A 21,592-nucleotide genomic window follows, 5' to 3' on the forward strand; every position below is an offset into this window, starting at 1 on the left:
AGAAATTCATCCATTTCACTTGGATCGTTCAATTTGTTGCTGTATAATTGTTCATAGTACTTGTAAACAATCCTTTGTATTTCTGTTGTGTCAGTTATTATTTCTCCTCTTTCATTTCTGATTTTGTGTATTTGGGTTCTCTCTGTTTCTTGGTGAGTCTAGCTAAGGCTCCATCAATCTTGTTGATCATTTCAAAAAACCAGCTCTTTGTTTCATTGATACTTTGAATTGTTTTTTTTTTTTTGGTCTCCAATATGTTTATTTCTGCTCTGATGTTTACTATTTCCTTCCTTCTACTTGCTCTGGGGTTTTCTTTTTGTTTGCTTTCTAGTTCTTTAATTTGTGAGGTTAGATAGTCTATTAGAAATTTTTCTTGCTTTTTGAAGTAGGCCTGTAGTGCTATGAACTTCCCTCTCAGAACTGCTTACACTGCATCCCATAGATTTTGTGTAGTTGTGTGTTCATTTTCACTGGTTTCCAGGGAGTTTTGAATTTCTTCCTTGATCTCCATGGTAACCCATTCATTGTTTAATAACATGCTATTTAGCCTCCATATTTCAAATGTCTTTGCCTGTTCTTGTTGGAATTAATTTCTAGTTTTATGCCATTGTGATCTGAGAAGATGCTTGATATGATTTCAATCTTCTTGAACTTTTAGAGACTTAGATTGTGCCCTAACATGTGGTCTATCTTTGAGAATGTCCCATGTGCACTTGAGAAGAATGTACGTTCTGCAGTTTTGGGGTGTAATTCTCTGTAGATATCTATTAAATCCCTTTGATCTAGCGCTTCATTTCGAGTCTCTGTTTCCTTGTTAATTTTTTGTATAGGTGATCTAACCAGTAATGTCAGCAGGTGTTGAGGTCCCCTGCTGTGATTGTATTGCTGTCATTTTCTTCTTTAAAGTCCTCCAGAATATTTTAAATATATTTTGGTGCTCCTATATTGGGTGCATATATGTTTATCAAGGTTATATCTTCCTTTTGGATAGATCTTTCAATATTATGCAGTGTTCTTCTTTGTCTCTAGTTATGGCATTCATTTTGAAATCTAATTTATCAGATATGAGTATTGCTACACCAGCTTTTTTTCCCTTTCCGTTTGCTTGAAAGATTTTTTTCCATCCTTTTACTTTCAACCTGTGTGAATCTTTTGTTTTTGAGATGAGTCTCTTGTAAACAACTCATATGTGAGTCATGCTTTCTTGTGAAGTCAGCTGTTCTGTGTCTTTTTATCTCAGCATTCAATCCATTTACATTTAAGGTGATTATTGATATGTACTTATTTTTGTTTAGTGTGGTTATATATTTTTTTCCTATTTCTTCTACTAATTACAGAAGTCCATGTAACATTTCTGGCAGTGCTGGTTTGGTGCTAATATATTCCTGTAGCCTTTTTTTTTTTTTTTTGTCTGGGAAACTCTTTATTTGACTTTCTGTTTTGAATGATAGCCTTGCTGAATAGAGTAGTATTGGATTCAGATCCATGTTTTTCATGGCCTTGATTACTTCATGCCATTTTCTTCTTGCCTATATTGTTTCTATTGAGAAGTCAGATGATAGCCTTATGGGGGTTCCTTTGTAGGTAACCTGTTGCTTATCTCTTGCTGCCTTTAGGATTCTCTCTTTGTCTTTAATTTTTGGCATTTTAATTATAATGTGTCTTGGTGTAGACCTGTTTGGGTTCTTCTTACTTGGGACTCTCTGTACTTCTTGAACTTGGATGCCTTCTTCCTTCACCAAGTTAGGAGAATTTTCTGTCACTATTTCTTCAAATATATTCTCTAACCTTTGCTCATTTTCTTCTTTGGAGACTCCTATGATGTGAATGTTATTACATTTCCAGTTGTCCCACAGTTCTCTTAACTGTCTTCCTGTTTTTTAATTGTTTTTCATTTTTGTTTTTCCGATTGGTTGATTTTTTTCTACCCTGTCTTGTAATTCACTGATCCGATTCTCAGCTTCCTCTACTCTGCTGGTTAGTCCTCCCAAAGTGTTCTTTATTTCTGCTATGTCATTCTTCATTTCTTCTTGGTGGTGGTTTTTCTTTTCCAATTGGTTGATTTTCAGTGTTTCTATATCTTTACTCATGGTATTGATGTCCTTATTTATGCTGTTGAGCTTCCTCAAGATTATGTCTCTGAACTTTACCTTTGATAACTTGCTTAACTGCATTTCATTTGTCTCATCGTCGGTAGAGTTCTCATATTCTTTCATTTGGGATTTGTTTCTTTGTTTCACCATTTTTGCTATCAGTGTGCTTTGGAGCCTGCCAAATTTTCCCTGTGGGTGTTGGTGTTCTGCTGTTTATGGCTCTCTCTACTGGGTTTGGATGAGCATGGGAGGGCCCATGTTAAATACCACTGTCAAGTCTTACTTCACTGGGTAGATTTGCTAGCCCAGGAAAGGTTCGATTATCCTCTAGCTTTTTGCCTGGAGGCTATTAGTCTCAGTTACTTAGCGCTTTGGAATGTATCCCTTTGGTATTCTGTGTAAGAGGATATCCAGTGGGTAGGACAGATACTCATTGTTAATGGGTTTCAATTTGCATTTCTTTGGCTCACCTGAAAAGGACTGAATCTCTGAGGGAGGAGCTGCTGGTTTTCCCCACAGCTCTGGGAAGGAGCAAGCTGTCCACCGTCCTCTGTGGCCATGACTTAGCAAAAAGTCTGAGCACCCTCCAAATCTCGGGTGTCCTCACAGACTTCCAGTCCAGTCTGTCCTCCCTTTGCCAGAGCCCAAGGTGAGTGGCTGTAACCAACTCAGTGCTCTGTTCCGGCCCTTTGCCATGTGAAGCAGGCTTGGGATTTTAACCCCAAAGGCGTTGCTCACAGCTAAATCTGCTGCTGTTCGTGGGCTCCAAGCCCTCCACCCCCTCATGCCTGTGTATAATCCTATCAGTGTCCCTTGTTATATTGTCCTTTCCCACTGCTTTTCTGTTGCTTTTTTCCAATGATTTTTTTTTTACTTTAGTAGTAATTCCCATTTGGTCCTGGGAAATTGTATGTGTAGCTTCCTTTTACTCTGCTGCTATTTTTAATGCCCCCTTAGTTGCAGTGTGTCCCTTCCCTGTGTGGGTGGCAACCAGTCAATGAGTCTCTCTTACATCAATATTTCTCTCTCTCTTTTCCCCCCTCTCTCTCTCCTGCTCTATCTGAAGATAAATGCAAAAAAATGTTGTTTGGTGAGGATAAAAAAAAAGGAAGAGGAGAATAGAAATACAGAGGGCCTAGATGAGACACAGTGAGTCTGTACAGCCTAGTAAGGGTCACAGTGGGATAGTATGGAAGGCGGCCCCCTGAGGAGACAGCATTGAAGTGACTCCCCTCATACTGTGACCTCTGGTAGCCAGGGCCAGTTTTTATTTATTTTTATTCCTTGTACCTAGTGAAGAAGCTTGCACTGGGGATTAGAAAACACATTGCTGAATGAATAAAGTTCCTTCTTTCGAATTCAGTTGCTTATCTGTGTTTAAGCTTTTCCTAGAAGTTGAGGAGGGCCTCTTTAGAGGAAGATGATCTCTTCAGGACCCATTCAACCTTAATACCTTGTTTGGGCTGTTCCACTTCACAAAGGCTTAATATGGCATTGCATCAGCACCCTTGACTCAGAGCTTGCACTGGCAGAGTTCAAAGGTGAGCTAGGGAGGAGGCAGAGAAACAGCTGAGAAATGATGACTGTCTTCAATGAAAGAATAAGAAAATGCTTTGCTTTGCTGTCTAGTGTGGGCAGGAACATGAACCCTTCTTTAATGAAGTCATTATTCTTCTAGTGTGTTCAGAGTGAATGTCTCTTCCAAACAGGGGTTGACTGGGAGAAAGTGAAATGATTCCATTATCTATACTTAGTGATTATTACTTGTGGTTTTGCAGTAACATTCACACATCTAATTAAAATACAGGGAAATTCAAACTTTAAAAAAAAAATCAGGGATCAGAATGTCATGCGTCAACACTTGTGTAATCCATGTAGAGATGGTGGCTGAAATGGGCTGTGGAGACTCTGACCGTGCACTTGGCCACCTGCTTTAGGTGTGGCATTGGTTTGAAGGACAGAAATGAGAAGGAAGGAGTCACTGGAGTCGGCATATATCTCCTCAGACAGCTTTGTGTGGAAAGCTTTTTCTTTTTGCCTGTTTATCTAGTCAGGGAAAATTTCTGTCTCTGTCCCTTTGTTTTTCCCCTACTGCATTTCCTCCAAATGTACTTCTGATTTGCTTAATTAATAATGGCTTATTTTAGAATGACTTACCTTTCTTACAAAAGTTGAGGATTAAGAGTACTGTGCATCAATGTGGGCTTTATGACTGTGGTTCTTCTCTCATGCTTCTTCTCTGAGTGTGCAGATTGTGGGCCATTCACTCTTACTATCTCAGCAGCTAATACATGCCCTTTAAGTCAAGATAGCAATCTATATCAGTGATCAGATACTACATTGCAAAAAAGGCAGGTGCATTTCCATAATGTTTCTATTATGCTTCATAATTTATACTTACACTTACTTTAAAGATAACCAAGAATATTTACTGTCTTTGTAAAAGACACACACACACAACACATTATAATATACATCCTTCCCAGGATAGTTGGTCAGAATATTCTTAAAAATGATGTGGCACATCATATCATAGTGAATGAGAATCCCTTCATATTTACTAAAAGTAACATAAGTTCTTTTAGGTCACTGAGATATCATTCCAAATTTACTTTTTTTTAATTAAAAACCTGTTTGAAGGGGTTCCCTGCCTACTTTATGGTAAGTTTCTGGCTTTTTTCAGAGGAAGCTCTGCAAAGCAGTACTGAGTGGCTTGGAAAGAACTCAGAACGCAGTGTTAGTTTGCCAAGGGCACTAGATGAGATAGTACACTTTCTTCAAATACAAATAAATATATTTAAAAACTTGTTTTGGATATAAGCCTGTGAACAGACATTATCTCAGTTCCCAAAATACTGCATCCAGGAATTTATCCTATTGAGAATTGTAATGAGCTTACAGAGATAATATTCAAGGATATCCATCGCAGATTTATTTATGATAGCAAAGAGCTGGAAACAGTCTAAACATCCAACAACATGGGAGCATTTAATGAATGATGGTGTATCTATAAAAAGGAATGCTGCCCAGCCAGTGAGGTTCTGTGGATTGAGCGTCATCCCATGGACTGAGAGGTCCCAGTTGGATTCCAATCAGGGCACATGCCAGGTTGAGGGCTCCATTCCCAGTAAGGGGCATGTAGGAGGCAGTCAATTGATGTTTCTTTCTCGTATCGATGTTTCTAGCTTGTCTCTCTAAAAAAATATGTATATAATTTTTAAAAAGGAATGCTTAACCCTGGCCAGTTTGGCTCAGCAGTTAGAGCGTCGGCCTGCAGTCCAGAGAGACCCAGGTTTTATTCCTGCTAAGGGCACATACCTTGGTTGCAGTTTGTTCCCGGCCCTGGTTGGGTCGTATGGGTGGCAGCCACTCAATGTGTCCCTTTCACATTGATGTTTCTCTCTCTCTCTCTCTCTCTCTCTCTCTCTCTCTCTCTCTCTCTCCCTCTCACTCTATTTGAACAAAAAATGGAAAAGTGTCCTTGGGTGAGAATAAAAAAAAGGAATGCTTATAGCCAATTATATTTTGAAAATAATGATATTAGGTTACATATAATAGAAATCCAAATATGACCCCCCCTCCCCGACGTTGCCACACACACACTGACAAACAGAAAAACAAAGATGGAAGAAAAAAATACAACTTGAGAAGAGTTTATCTCTGGTGGGTAATACGGGATAGATAAATACCAATTCCTTTTGTGTCTTCTTGGAATTCTCTAAGATATGTTGATTTCATAAATATAAAATGAAAATTAAAAATATTAAGGTGATCCATTCTCAGTTTGTGGCAATATTTGGCCTGCTCTCTATGTTGTCTAATGTACGAGACTGCTAACTTTTCGTATAGAGGAACATGGGAGTGGTGTACTACACAGAAATAGCATGTCTCCTACAAAGAACCAAACATGTTAATTAAATGCCTTTTCTTGATAAAAAAGAAGAAATGAAAAGAGGTGTGAATTAAATGGATGAACTGTAATGAGATGTAAATTATATCTCAATAAAGCTTATAAAAATAAAGGGAGTGTATTTTTTGAGGTAAAAATGTGCTCATTAAAAACAAACAGATAAAACAAGACAATGAAACTATATACCAAAAAAGGCCACAGCTTGTGCTTAAAAATGAACAAAATCCACAAAAGTGGATTTGGAAAGCTTCAGATTTTGAGGTAGATTTCTTACCGTACCATAGCGCGCCCTTCCCAGGTAGGCTAATGGGAGTGTAAAAAAAGAGAGATGAAAAACTGAACGACCTAGGGATGCTAAAATTGAGGATAATTTTGGCTTTTAAATTTATTTGCCAATATCTAGTAGAAAAGTCATCTGTTTTTTTTTTTTTTTTTGGGGGGGGGGTATGTGCCCCTAGCGGGAACCCTGGGACTCTTTGGTCCCCAGGCTGAAGCTCCAACTGCTGAGCCAAACTGGCCTGGGAGGTCATCTGGTTTTCAATGAGCAACAAGAGGAAGGAACTGAGCAACAATAGGAGAGAAAAAGCTAGGAAGGGAAAGCTGGTTCTCATTTGCATTCCCAACTTCTCCCTTTGTCATTGGATTCCAAACCATCCTTGTTGAGGTTCCTTCTCCTTGCCCAAGGCCCTGGAGCTATCCAGATGTCTCCCATTGTTCTACTGTATTTTTTACTACAGTCAGCAGAGGGCAAATCCAGATTTTCACTGAAGCAAGACCTATAGTAAATAGAGGCATATCCATTTTTTGTCTTTATGTAAATAATTTAAACCTTAGAAAATACTATCTAGTTTAAAATTGTGTCCAATTTATCTCCAGCACTAGCTAGTCCTTGATATTTCTAAAACGATATATGTAGGGGCAATACACATTTTTCTACATGATTAAATAATTAAAACATTTTTATATTTCTGAGTCTCATGGGACATTATTTTTAAAAATTGGAGGTTATCAAGCAGATTTTAAAATAATCTTTGTATAGTTTCAGCATAGGCTTTTTAATATTTCTTTATTCAAATATCAGTGTTCATAAGGTTTATTTATGACAATAATAATGATAAATATTTTTGAGCACTTTTGAAACATCATTTTACTTAAACCTTACACCTCTTTCTGAGGTCAGTAGGTTTTTATCCCTATATTGTAGATGTGAAAGTCAGGCTTGGAGTAGATCGCTTTGCCCTTGGTCATCTAATAAAGTGGCTGAATCGGGACTGGGAACCATGTCTGCTCCAAAGCCCCTGATCTTAATTCTTCATTCAACTATTGGCTATTGCTGCCATGATTTTGGAAAGTGGGATGCGCTTTTATTTTCCTTGTTCATTCGCTTTATCTTAAGTGCGAGTGTTATAATAATTGAAGGAGCAGGCGTCAAGCATGCATAACTGTTTCTCAAGAATTTATGGTTATGTTGGTCACACTCCACATTTATTAGTAACACTTTTTAATGGAACCAAAGTGGCACATTTAAAGAAGACAAAAAACCAGCATGTGTTTAACTTTGCAAACTTACAGATTGTGACTACAATTCTCTCTAACGGCTCTTCCAGTAAATAACATTTAATGTTTATATATTAAATACTAAAATATTTGGCATTTTCCTTAGCTATGTAGTGTATTACTACACGTTCATTCCAGTTCTGCTTTCACAACACACAGCCTGCTGTACGTGTCCCTTTCACAGGGTGACAGTTATGAAGAGCATACCTCACAGAGTGCTGCTTTAGGAATTGATCATTTGTTGAAAGGGGCAAAAATTACTCCTCTATTTCCATTCCTTTTTGTCATAGACCCTTATTTGTTTCTGCAAAATATGTGCTTCAATTGGGAAAATGTAAGCTCCATTGCTTTTTAGATAGAGTAGAAAGGAGAGAGAGAGAGAGAGAGAGAGAGAGAGAGAGAGAGAGAGAGAGAAACATTGATGTGAAAGACACATTGATTGGTTGCCTTCTGCGCCACCCTTAGAAAACTAAGAAGCCAAAGGCAATTGTCATTCATCAAATGCTACTGTTTGCCAAGCACCATGCTCTGTGCTTTCATGTACTTAATTTTTATTTTTACAGCAAACCTAGGGCAAGGGGTGGGAAGTGTTACTGTGTTTATTTTTATAAATGTGAAATGTAGTCTTACCATTAGTATAAGATCACACAATTTATAATTGTCAAGGTGGAGATCAGTTCGCCTCCAAAGCCCAAGTTCTTTCCAGTGACTCAGATTGCATGCTTGTGTAGACCTAATGGCAAACCTGATTATCCTACTGGGTAACTCCTCCTTCTTCCTGTAGAAAGTGAAGTATCATTCCCTTTTCCCACACGAAGGATGACTCAGACTGTGCTTTGTCCCATTGTGCTCCATGGAGCAGAACAACTTCTGTACATCCATTTCCCCCTGGAATCTGTGGTTTGAAAATTTCTGGGATTTCTGCTCACTGCTCTTTCCCCTCTGCCAATTCTTGCTCCTATTGCCAGGTAAGACACTCCCAAGACCTGCAGAGACACAGCTGTTTCATCTTCTTGTTCCTTCTAAACAGCCTTGCAGTGCCAGCCAAGCCAGTTAAATTATAAGGCACAAATGACAGAAACTACTCAAATAATGTTCTCTCTCTTCTTAGAACTTCTTCTCGCCCCACTCGAATGAAAAGAAAATACGTGTCACAAGGGAAACTTTGAGTTTATTGGTCAGAATTCTGAGGATTGGTCTGTTACCACAAGATGTCTAGTAGGTGCTTACTGAACTGTATTCAACTGCTTTCTCACATGAACTCATTCACCAAGTTGAAGCATACAGGACAAGAGCCCTGGTGACTTTCCTGTTTTCATATAGGACTCTTCCTGTTGTCTTTCTCCCACTTAGGTTAATGTGCCACTTTCCCAGGACAGGCACGTCCAGCTCGTCTAAAGCCATGCTCTTTCCCCCCGTCTTCATTTCCTCAACATACTCTCTGAGCACCAAGCAGTGCCAGGCAGTGAGTTCAGTGCTGGGTGTCCAACGGAACTTACGTAGTTTCTGCCTTCATGGGGCTTGTATCCACTTTAATCAGGCATTAATCAAATAAGAACATGCAAATGTAATGGCCACATTTGAAAACTTGGGAGAAAGAAAACTGCAAGGATTGTAGGTACATATATAGAGGAGGACTTGGTCTCCTGTTGGGTTTGGGGTAGTCCCAGAAGCCTCCCAGAGCCTGGTAACTGGCTGACATATGCTTTTAAGGGTTTATTAATAACAGGCAAGAAAGACCTTTGCAGCTTTCTTTCATTTTGCCAGTTTTAACTAGGCACCTTGCATACTTCCGGTGTAATTTTCTCGAAGTGCATCCCTATTGTGCCAATCACCTTCCTCATGGTACATTCAAGTCCCTGAAGACGGGGGCTCCATCAGTTTCCCTCACACTCCCAGACATCAGCCTATTGCCTCTCGACACTCCCACTAGGCTACGTAGGAAGGGCATGTATGTGATGGTAGGGTAAGAACTCTACCTCCAAATCTGAAGCTTTCCAAATCTACTTTTGTGGATTTTGTTCATTTTTAAGCACAAGCTTTGGCCTTTTTTTTGGTATATAGTTATATTGTTTTGTTTTATCTGTTTGTTTTTAATAAGCATTTTTTTTAACTCAAAAAAATATTCCCTTTATTTCCCTGCTTTCATCTTGGGCCTGTTTAGAGTTCCATGCTCTGCATAATTTTAGTGTTTCTGAATGAATATGAATGCGTTGCCCTAATTTTTTGTTTGGTTCTTGTATCACAAAGCATGTTGTAAGCAACTAATAATTCTCCCAAAACAAAGCTTGTAGGCAAGGTAACAGAGCCACCCATCAAATCCCTAGGAGAACGAGGGCTTTTCTCATTGTTTTCAAGTGCCCATTCTTTCTCAGTGTTGGCTTGCACACTGACCTCATCTATGACAGTGGACTCGGTGAGGTTTGGCACCAATAATTATTAAAAAATATTGTTTTTAATGCTTTACAGAGAACCAAAATTAGAAGTAACACCACTCATTTTGTTGATAGGTGTGACAGAACAATCTTCTTGTTAATATTTGTTTCAATGGTTGTTACATGATTATTATCCATTTATAATAATGTTGGGCCACTCCCTGTTTGTGGGTGTGGGGTCTCAAGTGAGAGTGAGATGATTCATTATATTCATCACCACAGTCTTTCCGAGCTGCTGTGAAGTGGTATGATCCTCAGACCAGAAAGATGGGGAGAGAGGGCCGGGTTCGATTCCTGGTCAGGGCACATGTCCAGGTTGCAGGCTTGATCCCCAACAGGGGGCGTGCAGGAGCCAGCCAATCAATGTTTCTCTCTCACATCGATGTTTCTCTCTCTCTCTCTTCCTCTGTCTCTAAAAAATTAATAAAAATTATTGAAGACCCAAAAGGGCTTTGTTTATGTGGCTTATATCCTTTGACTTTATCATATAAGCAATTAAAACTAACAAAATGCATAAATATTTAAATCTAAAGAAACTAATCCTATTGTATGTTAAAATAATACATTTTGATTAAAATAACCACATATCCCAAAACAAAATACAAATTAGTGAGAAGAGAGGTACTTATCATTGCCAAACACTATGTGTGTGGCATTTATTTATTTATTTACTTCTTGACTTATTTTCCCCATGAAAATGTCAGCTCCATTAAGCAAGAGATTTTTGTCATTCTTGTTCATTGTCTTATCCCCGTCACTTTCTCTGATACCTGGCATATAGTAGCTATTCTTCAAATATATGTTGAAATAATGAGACTATTTTCCATCTGGATATTTTCCTTATAGTGCTAACACTTTAGAATTCTCATGTGACTTTTTAAAATTATGCCTCACACCTTTGCTATTATTTTTTAAATCTCTCATGGATTTTTATACTCCCTAACAAATATTGTCAGTTTTCACATGGTGTTCTCTTCTGATTAAACCCCCTTATCACCCTCTCTCCACAACATACGTTCATATAGAGATGTGGTTTTAATTCTTCTGCCAACAACAACAACTACTGTAGCCAGACAAAGCCTCTTAGCTGCACAATCCATCCTAGGTGTGCTGGAGCCCTCAAGGTAAGAATTAAGTTCTGTTGCAAAATGAGAGAGAATGCCTCTTCCTCATGGTAGTCTCTCTTAGGGTGGCACAAAACATCATACAGAACTTTTAAGAGCCCTTTCTAATTCTTTATTTATGGCTTCTCCCTCTCCACAACCCTGAATAGACTCCACAGGAGCCTGGGATAGAGCCCAATCTGAGCTATGAACACTAAGATCTACTTAGACTCCTCTCTCCCCAACAATAAGACCTATGCTGCCTTAAGTCTATCACATACACCTGATACCCTCTTTCTTAAGAGCAGGATCTTAACCTTGGTTACATGTTTCAATCAACTGAGGAACTTCAAAAAAGCTGATGCCTGGGTCCCACACAGAAAATTTGATTTAGTTGATCTGGGATGCAGTCTGGCCATTGAAAGTATTCAAAGTTCCTCCGGATGATTCTAATGTGCAGACCTTGGCGAGTTGTCCCCCAGAGGCTCCTCAGTCCTCCCCATGGGGACTTCTGTCATGCTCATCCCTCCAGATCATTGGATAGACCCAGCCATAGTTTTTTCAACAATTGAATGTTATGTAAAACTAGCTATTTTAAACATTTTCAATGGAGAAACTATGTCTTGTAAATTCAGGATATACACGAACTAGAATATGATCAGTCGAAAGTGAATTTGCCTTTCTTTTCTCCTAAGTGCATAGTGGGAATTAAAAGACTCCAGCTTCATCTCCAGCCGTTACCCTCAGCATGCACCCCAGACTCTAACCATCTCAAATTCCTTGCAGTTTCCTTAAACCTACAAAATTCATTGGAAGTTTATATTTTCATTGTTGTTACTGTTTGTATAGTCTGGTTTTTCTGTTTAGAACAGATTTTCTGACCTTTTCACCCATGTTTCAGGGCATCTCTCAGAATCAACAGTCCTTTAGAAAATAAGCGCTCTCTGCTATAAGCTAAGTTAGGTATCCTCTCCCTGATTCATTTCTGTCCACATCTTGGGCATTTCTACATCACAACACCACACTCTATTACAATTGTCTGACTTTCTTGTTTGAGTATGGACTTCTAAAAGCAGACTATGTATATTTTTTAATTTATGAATTATCAATTATTTAGACAGCCTAATGTGTAATTGGCCATCAATAACTGCCTGTTAAATGGATGAGTGGGCAGATGGATAAGTGTATTATATGTTGGGAAAAGTTAATCAGTGAATATTTTATGAAATATTCATATTTGAAGTGTTCTTAAGGATTAAATGTTTTTTAAAGTATGTTTTTATTGATTTTTTAGGGAGGGAGAGAGAGACAGAAACAGTGATATGAGGGAGAAACATAGATTGGCCGCCTCCTGCACCACACCCCCCAATGTGGTTGAGCCCGAAACCCTGGCATGTGTCCTGACTGGGAATTGAACTGGGATCTCTCAGTCCATGGGATGATGCTCAATCCACTGAGCCAAACCAGCTGGGTGGGGGTTAGATATTTATAACTTTTATATTACATGTAGTGAACAGATTGTCACATAATTTATCATAGGTCATACTCCTAGGTGTTGTGTACCAAGTATTAGAACTAAAAATTTGTGCCTTATTCCAGTGTTTGTGCTGTTTAGAATTTGCTGTGGGTTTTTTGGTTGATGTTGTGTTGTTTGGCTTTGACTTTGGTTGATTAATAATGGTTTAGGTGCTGTTACATGAGAAAACACTTACCTGAGCAACAGTGAAAGTAAAAAGATCAGAGTGAGAAATAATATTTTAAACAATGCAGACCATGTCACTTGACATTCTGGTAATTAGGTTATGTCTGAGAATGAACATGTGATAGAAATATGAATATGCTAGACCTTCAGACAGTCTCAGTTCCTACATGTCTCTTAGAATTCAAGGCTTGTGCTACATTTCGTGTGAGTCTAGAGATGAAAGATATGATTTATTTTTTATTCAGCATAATCCTTAAACCTGAGCCAGCTACCATCTCTGGTATCAGTCAGAGAAACTGATCTGATTGAGCTGGAGAGAAAACTGGTCATGTTAGATTTCTTGAGAGGCAGTAGATTATTCTTCAACATGGTATCTTCAAGCAATTTTTATAGACTTTTAAACCTTTTACTGTATTAGGTAGCATTATTTTAAACATATGAGTAAATGATATTTATGATTATTTTATGATATATGTTATATATGTTATATATTATATTGCTGATAATATGGGACATTTTATATAAAGAAATTATTTGTATGATTTTTTTATCAATCATGGTCAGTTGAGCACACCCTGAAACATACCTCATACCATCTTCTCCAAATCCAATTAAGCAAAATATTTTTTAAATAAAAAAAATATATTTGTCCTAGGAAACAAGAATGAGGGGTCCCTAAGGACTAGAAAAATGATAGTCCTCTAAAAGAGATAAGAAATGGGGAACAAATAAGGTTCAAAACAGTCTGAAGCTACAATGTCAGTCCACAAGAAAGTGAGGGTTGGGGCCCAGGAGAATGCTTGGAAAAAGGTGCTGGCAACGTTATGCCCACACAAGTTGTGTACATAGCTCAGGGCCACATCTGTACAGCCTGTGTGAAACTGGGTTCTGGGAAAGGTGCCACCTGCTTCCTGCTCTCAACTGAGCTTAGAACAGCTTGTGCAGCGATGAGAGTATGGAGCCTTACAGGAACAGATCTGAAGACAGGTCTGTGAAGTGTGCAGCCCGCTCAAGCTTGCCGTAGAGACCAGGATGCCCTGGGAGGAGATGTCTTGTGGAAAAGGACTACATAGGCGCGTAACAAAGACAACGAAGGACAAACAACAAAGCCGGTAAACAAAATCTGACAGGAAATTAGGCATAATAGTACAACCAAAAAGGACTTTAAAACAAATATTTTTGATGGCATTAGCAAGATAAAAAAAGGATTATAGCCATGAGAAGAATGAAAGTTTAAAAACAAGAATGTGGGGTTATGCAACAAGGACAGGTAATTGAAAACAATGAAAAATAATTCATTAGAAACACTGGAAATGACAAATATTGAAATTAAAAAATAAAATGTAAAATCAGACTCAATAGCAATGAACAAATGAACAGAAAAGTCATCCCACTGGGACAATAAAATGAATTCATCCCAGAACTCAACACAAGAGATAAAGAGCTAGAAAATATAGTTTAGGGTAAGGGATGATAAATTAAGCAACTCCTCCTGGAGGGGATATTAGGGCTAAATATAGACAAAACATTTTAAAGGAAGATTACTGATACTTTTATTAAATTAAAGAGTAATATGAGTCTTGAGTTTGAAAAAATTCACTAAGTATGTAGAAATATTAAAATAAAACAATTTTATTTAGATACATAATATTAAAACTTCAGAACATTAAAAATTCTAAAATGTACAAGAGAAAAAGAGAATATCTACCAAAAATCATGGATTTTAGTAAAGATTACATATCAATGGTTTTAGATGTCAGAAGATATTGGAGTAATATCTTCAGAATTTTGAGAAAAAAATTTAGTTTAGAAGTTTGTATCTTGCTAAACTATCACTCAAAAGTGACAGTGTAACAAAGAAATTTCCAGATATATAATGATTCAGAAAATTTATCTTCTTTGAAATAAGTCTTTAAAACAGTACTAAACATCAAGATGCTAAGGTGAGCTTCTCCCTAAAAATGTCTGTCTGAATGCTAATTGTTTAAAATAATTTAATAATTCAATGTAACATGTTTGATAAGTTGGAAAAAATTTTTCAGTCAACAATACTGTAAGATTTGCATGGAGGAAGATTTTGGAGGATGAGTAAAATATAGGAAAAAGAAAACCTCATCAATTTAGATTTTTAGGAGTATCTGGTTCTTTTTTGAAAGTCGTCAAAGAGGAACCAAATAAACCATGTGAATGTCACTTTTTATCAAATTGATAGAATATTTTTATATTCCAGTTTTCTCAGAATAGTTCCAGTTTACTCCTATGGTTCTGGTATTTCATTTTTTCTTAGTGTTGGATGTGGATAATATATTTTTTAAGAATGCAAATTATTAGTAGTAATATTTGTTATTACTGTTGTACTAAAAATTCAGAATGGGTGTGGTAAATTCCAATTTGAAATTCTAGCCTCTGCCATCATCTCATCTAGTATAGTATGACGCACCTTTGCAGTGAAGAGTTGTTATTTTAACTTGTTAAATTTGAAAGACAGAGATAACCCATCTTTCTTTCCCTCTTCTTCTAAGACACTTCCCTTTGGACAGCTCGCAGGGTGTCTGCTGATTAAAATAAAGTGTGCTTAAAAATATCATCAGACACTTTAGATAAACTCAATTAATTAGAAAAATGGTTTGATATTTTTTTCATTTGATTTATGAAATTAATGTAAAGTTTTTAGAATTTTATTCTATAAAATATGAAACATCTGACATTATTATGAATATTATAGTAAATTTAGTTTAAAAGTTCATCACTGAAGATGAAATGATTAGTTTTTGTGGTGATAATATAGACATAAATGTCAGTGCAGAACAACCCTTATTAAGAAGTCTGTGGGCAGGGAGACACTTGTGGAATGGTGGGGTGAGTAGGTTCATGGACCTTCTCTCCCCAGTGAAACAACCATAACTGGTGAAAACATTTTTGTTTTTAAATTATTTTAAATTTCTGGAAATTCTTCCTTAGAGTATACAGCAAATGGAGAAACATTCATTCAAGAAAATCTACTCTATTTCTCTAAGGAAAGTGTAAGTCTGTGGCATTTGAGCAATGACCCACTGCTTCCCATCCCTCCTCCAGCTCAGCATAACAAAAACTCTGTTCTGGGCAAGTACATCCAAGAACACAGAGCTCCCTCTCCATTTAGATCCCACTCTACTATTTTCCCAGGAGGTGGCAGGCTCCCAGAATTTCTTATCTCACTCAGTTAATTGTTGTAGAAGCTCCATGTTAAACAATAGCAGCTGAGAAGTCTGGGGCTCCCCTATTCCACCCAGCTCCCATTCATAGGACAGGAGCTCTACCCCAGATGTTGCAAGTCAAAAATTCTGGGTCTCACTTACCCTCATTTTGGCATATTTGTAGGGTAGAGGTTTCATGTAAGAAGAGGCACACTGTGAATATTAGGGGTTACCACCACTCTTGCCCCCAAATACCAGCTTGTAGAGCAGAACTCTCGTTCTGACAGCAGTGAGACACTGTCTTCACCCTCAGGTCTGGAGAAGTGGCTTGGAGTTTTTGCCTAAGGGGACAGACAGGCTGCCAGCCTAGAGAGCTCTGTAGTTGTCCCAGAGGGTATAACTATTTGAAGAAAGTGTAGGGAAAGTCAAGCTTAAATCATTGTAAAAAACAACAGAGATTTGGGTAGTGGACAATTAAGAAGAGGATGGTAGTTCATGACAACAACAAACTAAACCACAGGTGAGCTATATGTTTAACAGACAGAAAAAAGGAAAGATAAAGCCAAGAAAATACTTCCTGGGGTTGGAACAAAAGACTGACCTGAAGGACTACCACACCTGTGAAGAAGCTTGAATGTAACTGAATTAGATCAATTTATTCCCCCAGGTATTATTTAAACAATAGAATAATCAATCGACAATTAGTTGAGTCTAAGAGCTAGTTTTGATACCAATAGCTAAAAGCTTACCAGGGATATCAGGGAAATAAATCATTAAAGAAAGCTCTGCTAAAACTACTGTCATTCTGTGGATACCCAATGCTGTGCATACCCAATGCTGTGCTCTCTGCGGAGTGACATAAGAGGTTACACACTACATGTGAAATGATTTTACTGAAGTAATAAAGCCAAGTCTCTAAACAAATAACAATAAAGAGTCCCAGTAAGGTGGATCAGTATCGAGAGGTGCTATATTACCTAAAATGTCCAGTTTTCAATAAAAAATAAATTCAGACATGCCAAGGAAGAGTTGAGACCTATCTACACACAGGAATAAAAAACGCAGGCAAAGAAAATCCCTTAGAGTAGGCCCAGACATCGAATTTAGCTGCCAAGAACTTCAAAGGAGCTATTATAAATATATTCAACAAAGGAAACCATCTTTAAAAAAGCCAAGAAAGGCATTATGACAATGTTTTAATATCAATAAAGAAAGAGAAATTATCAGAAAGAACCAAGTGGAAATTCTGAAGATGAAAATTAAAATAACTAAATGAAAAAATTCACTAGAGCCTGGCCAGTGTGGTTCAGTGGATTGAGTGTCATCCCATTGACTGAGAGGTCCTGGTTCCATTCCCAATCAGGGCACATGCCCAGGTTGTGGGCTTGATCCCCAGTAGGGGGTGTGCATAAAGTGGCTGATCCATGTTTCTCACATTAATGTTTCTAGCTCTCCCTCCCTTCCTCTCTCTCTAACAAAAATAAATAAAAACACATTAAAAAAATGTGTAGATTTGAACTATTAGAAGAATTCTGTAGATTTGAACTATTAGAAGAATTAATGAATTTGAAAACAGATCAATAGAGATTGTTTCATCTGAAGAAAAGAATGTGAAAAGAATTAAAAAAAAACAGAAATGTGGGACACTATTAAGGACACCAACATATATGTAAAGGGATTACCTTAAATAAGAGGAAAGAAAGAAATGAACAGGAAAAAAAATGATAATGATGTTTGAAATCTTTTCAAATTTGATGAAAAACATTAATGTAAACATGCTAGGATTTCTGCAAGTTCCAACTAGTACAAGTTCCAAAAGATTTACTTCCCCAAACATACCATACTTAAAATGTTTATGGGCAAAGAGAAAACCTTGTAATCAACAAGAGAAAATTATTGATCAAATATAAGGTAACCCCAATAAGATTAATAGTTTATTATTAGAAACAATGGAGGTCAGAAGATAGTAGAATGCCATATTTAAAGTGCTTAAAGAAAAAACTGTCAAAAAAGATCTATATTTAGTAAATCCTCTATCAAAAATGAAGGTAAAATAAAAGATATTGTTAGACAAATAAAAACCAAGAGAATTCATTGCTAGCAGATATGTCTTACATGGAATACTAAAGGAACCTCTTTATGTTGAAAACGAGTTACTCTAGACAATAATTCAAATGCATACACACAGAAAACCAAGAGTTCCAGTAGAGTTAATTATGTAGGTAATTACAAAAAACTGTGTATTGTATATTTATTTATTTTTATTTAAAAAACAAATACATACAAAAATGTGTACATATTTGTATTCATGTGCCTGTAACATATACAGATGTAATATATTTGATAATAACATACAATGTATACAGATGGGAGCAAATCTATAAGGAAATGACTCTAGATGGTATGTTGAATCCACAGGAACAAATTAATAGAAATAGAAATGACATGTGATACTAGCTCTAATTTATTCTCTTAGATGTTCTAAAAAACATAAAATTATATAAAACAATATTTATGACAAAATGTTGGATTTGTAGCATATAAAGATGTAATAAGATATATAGTGCTCAATTCAGCAGCACATATACTAAAAAATTGAAATGATACAGAGAAAATTAGCATGGCCGCTGTGCAAGGATGACATGCAAATTTGTGAAGCATTTCATATTTTTGCAAAGAGAGTCTTTTATTTTTAATGTTCTTTTATTGAAGAGAGAGAGGGAGAGAGGGAGATAGAATCATCAATGACAGAGAAACATCTATTGGTTGCCTCCTCCTGCATGCTCCTGACTGGGGATCAAGCCCACAATCCGGGCATGGGAATTGAACTGGTGACCATTTGGTGCATGCGACAACGTTCAACCAATTGAGTCACACCAGCAAGTACAAAGAGAATTTTAAAGGCAAAAAGAGAGACAATTAGTTACCTACAAGGGAGTTTTCATAAGCCTGTCAACAGATTTCTCAACAGAAACTTACAGGCCAGAAGATATTGGCATGAAGTATTCAAAGTAATGAAAAGCAAGAACCTGCAACCAAGACTGATCTATCCAGCAAGGCTGTAATTTAAAATCTAAGGCAAAATAAAGAGCTTCCCAGATAAAAGAAGGCTAAAGGAGTTCAACACCACCAAACTAGCATTGCAAGAATGCTAAAGGGACTGCTTTAAGGGAAGAAGAAATATGTCCTGGCCAGTGGTCCCCGTGGTGGAGCATCAGCCCACAGACCATTGAGTCTCAGGTTTGATTCCAGCCAAGGGCATGTACCTCAGTTGCAGTTTGTCCCCGGCCCTGGTATGGGTCATGCAGGAGGCAACCAGTCAATGTGTCTCAGTCACGTCAATGTTTCTCTCTGTCTCCCTTTCTCTCCCTCTCTCTCCCTCCCATTCTACCTGAAGACAAATAGAAAAATATCCTCAGGTGAAGATGAAAAAATAATAATAAGAAGAAATAGAGAAAGAGGAACACAGGCATAAAGAAAAAAAGGCATTAAATAAGTACCTATTAATAATAACCTTAAATGTAAGTGGATTAAATGCTCCAGTCAAAAGATATAAGGAATACAACACATATATATGCTGTCTACATGAGAACCACCTCAGAACAAAAGATTCACACAAGCTGAAAGTGAAGGGATGGAAAAAATCTTCCATGCAAATGGAAACCAAAAAAAAAAAAAAAAAAAAAAGCTGATTTAGCAATAGTGACAAAATAGACTTTAAAACAAAGGCCATAACAAGAGACAAAGAAGGTCAGTACATAATACTAAAGAGATTGATCAAATAAGAGGATATAACCTATATAAACATATATGTATTGAGTACAGGGGCTGCTAAATATATAAAAAAAAAACTGCTGGTGGACTTTAAGGGAGATATTGACAGCAATACAGTCATAGTAGGGCACTTTAACACCCAACTGTCATCAGTGGATAAATCTTCCAGACAAAAAATCAATAAGGAAACAACAACCTTAAACAATATACTGGATCAGATGGATTTAATTGATATTTACAGAACATTCATACCAAAGCAGCAGAATATACATTCTTCTCAAGTGCACATGGAACATTCTCAAAGATAGACCACATGTTAAGACACAAAATAAATCTTAACAAATTTAAGAAGATTTAAATCATATCAAGTATCTTCTTGGATCACAATGACATGAAACTAGAAATCAACTACAATGAAATAAAAACAAAAAACATTCAAACACATGGAGGCTAAATAGCATATTATTAAACAATGAATGGGTTACCAATGGGCTCAAGGAAGAAATAAAAAATTACCTGGAAACAAATGAAAATGAACACACAACAACCTAAAATCTATGGAACACAATGAAAGCAGTCCTGAGAGGGAATTTTCTAGCATTACAAGCCTACCTCAAGAAACAAGAAAAATCTCAAGTAAATAATCTAACCCTACACGTAAATAAAAGAACTAGAAAGAGAACAACAGGAAAAGCCCAGACTAAGAAAGAAGGAAATAATAAAGATCAGAGCAGAAATAAATGCTATAGAAACTAAAACAAACAAACAAAACAATACAAAAGATCAATGAAACCAAGAGCTGGTTCTCTGAAAAAATACAGAAAATTGATTAGCCTTTAATCAGACTCATCAAGAAACAAAGAGAGAGGACACAAAGAAATAAAATTAGAAATGAAATTGGAGAAGTAACAACTAACATCACAGAAATACAAAAAATGTTAAGAAAATATTATGAACAACTATATGCCAATAAATTGGATGACCTGGGCAAAATGGACAAATTCCTAGAAACATATAATATTCCAAAACTCAATTGGGAAGAATCAGAAAATCCAAATAACCAGTAACAACTAATGAAATCAAAGCACTAATGTAAAAAAAAAAACCAAAAAACTAGTAATGAAAGTTCTGGACTGGATGGCTTCCCAAGAAAATTTTACCAAATATTCAAATGAGAACTAACACCTCTCCTTCTCAAACTATTCCAAAAAGTTCAAGAGTGGGGAAGACTTTCAGGCTTTTTCTATAAGGCCAAAATCATCCTAATTCCAAAATTAGACAAGACACTATAAAGAAAGAAAATTATACGCCAATATCCATGATGGACATAGATGCTAAAATCCTCAACAAAATATTAGGCAATCAGATCTAGCATTATGTTAAAAAGATCACACAACATAATTAAGTTGGATTTATTTCAAGGATGCAAGGTTGGTACAATACTTTAACGCAATAAATGTGATAAATCACAAATAAAATGAAAGATAAAACCACATGATTATATAAATAGATGCAGAAAATGCATTTGATAAAATCTAACACCCATTTATTATAAAAACTCTCAGCATAGTGGGAATAGAGGGATCATACCTCAACATATTAAAAGCTTTATATAAGAAACTTACAGGATTCCAAAATGGTGGCAGAGTGAATGGAAGCTACACAGACCATCTCCCAGGACCAAACTGGAATTACAACAAAAATAAAGACAAATCATCAGGAAAAAGCAACAGGAAAGCAGCTTGGGGGACCATATATCTAGGGACACTGACCTGATCCTGGTAGGATTCTGGAGGTGCAAGAGGGTTCTGGGAACCCATGGACAGCAGCGGTCTGAGCTGT

The 21,592-nt window shown here is 36.8% G+C and overlaps 1 protein-coding gene and 1 non-coding gene across 2 annotated transcripts in view; both read left to right on the plus strand.

Annotated features, from left to right (window-relative positions):
• MTHFD2L (methylenetetrahydrofolate dehydrogenase (NADP+ dependent) 2 like) overlaps nucleotides 1-21,592 on the plus strand; it is a 157,012-nt gene that overhangs the window by 74,189 nt on the left and 61,231 nt on the right. The gene's annotated exons all lie outside the window — the stretch shown is intronic.
• Nucleotides 18,540-18,648, plus strand: LOC118621446. Its single transcript, XR_004957694.1, has one exon. It is a non-coding gene; the product is annotated as a U6 spliceosomal RNA (small nuclear RNA).

The sequence above is a fragment of the Molossus molossus genome, unplaced genomic scaffold (genome assembly GCF_014108415.1).
Source record: "Molossus molossus isolate mMolMol1 unplaced genomic scaffold, mMolMol1.p scaffold_m16_p_1, whole genome shotgun sequence".
NCBI lineage: Eukaryota > Metazoa > Chordata > Mammalia > Chiroptera > Molossidae > Molossus > Molossus molossus.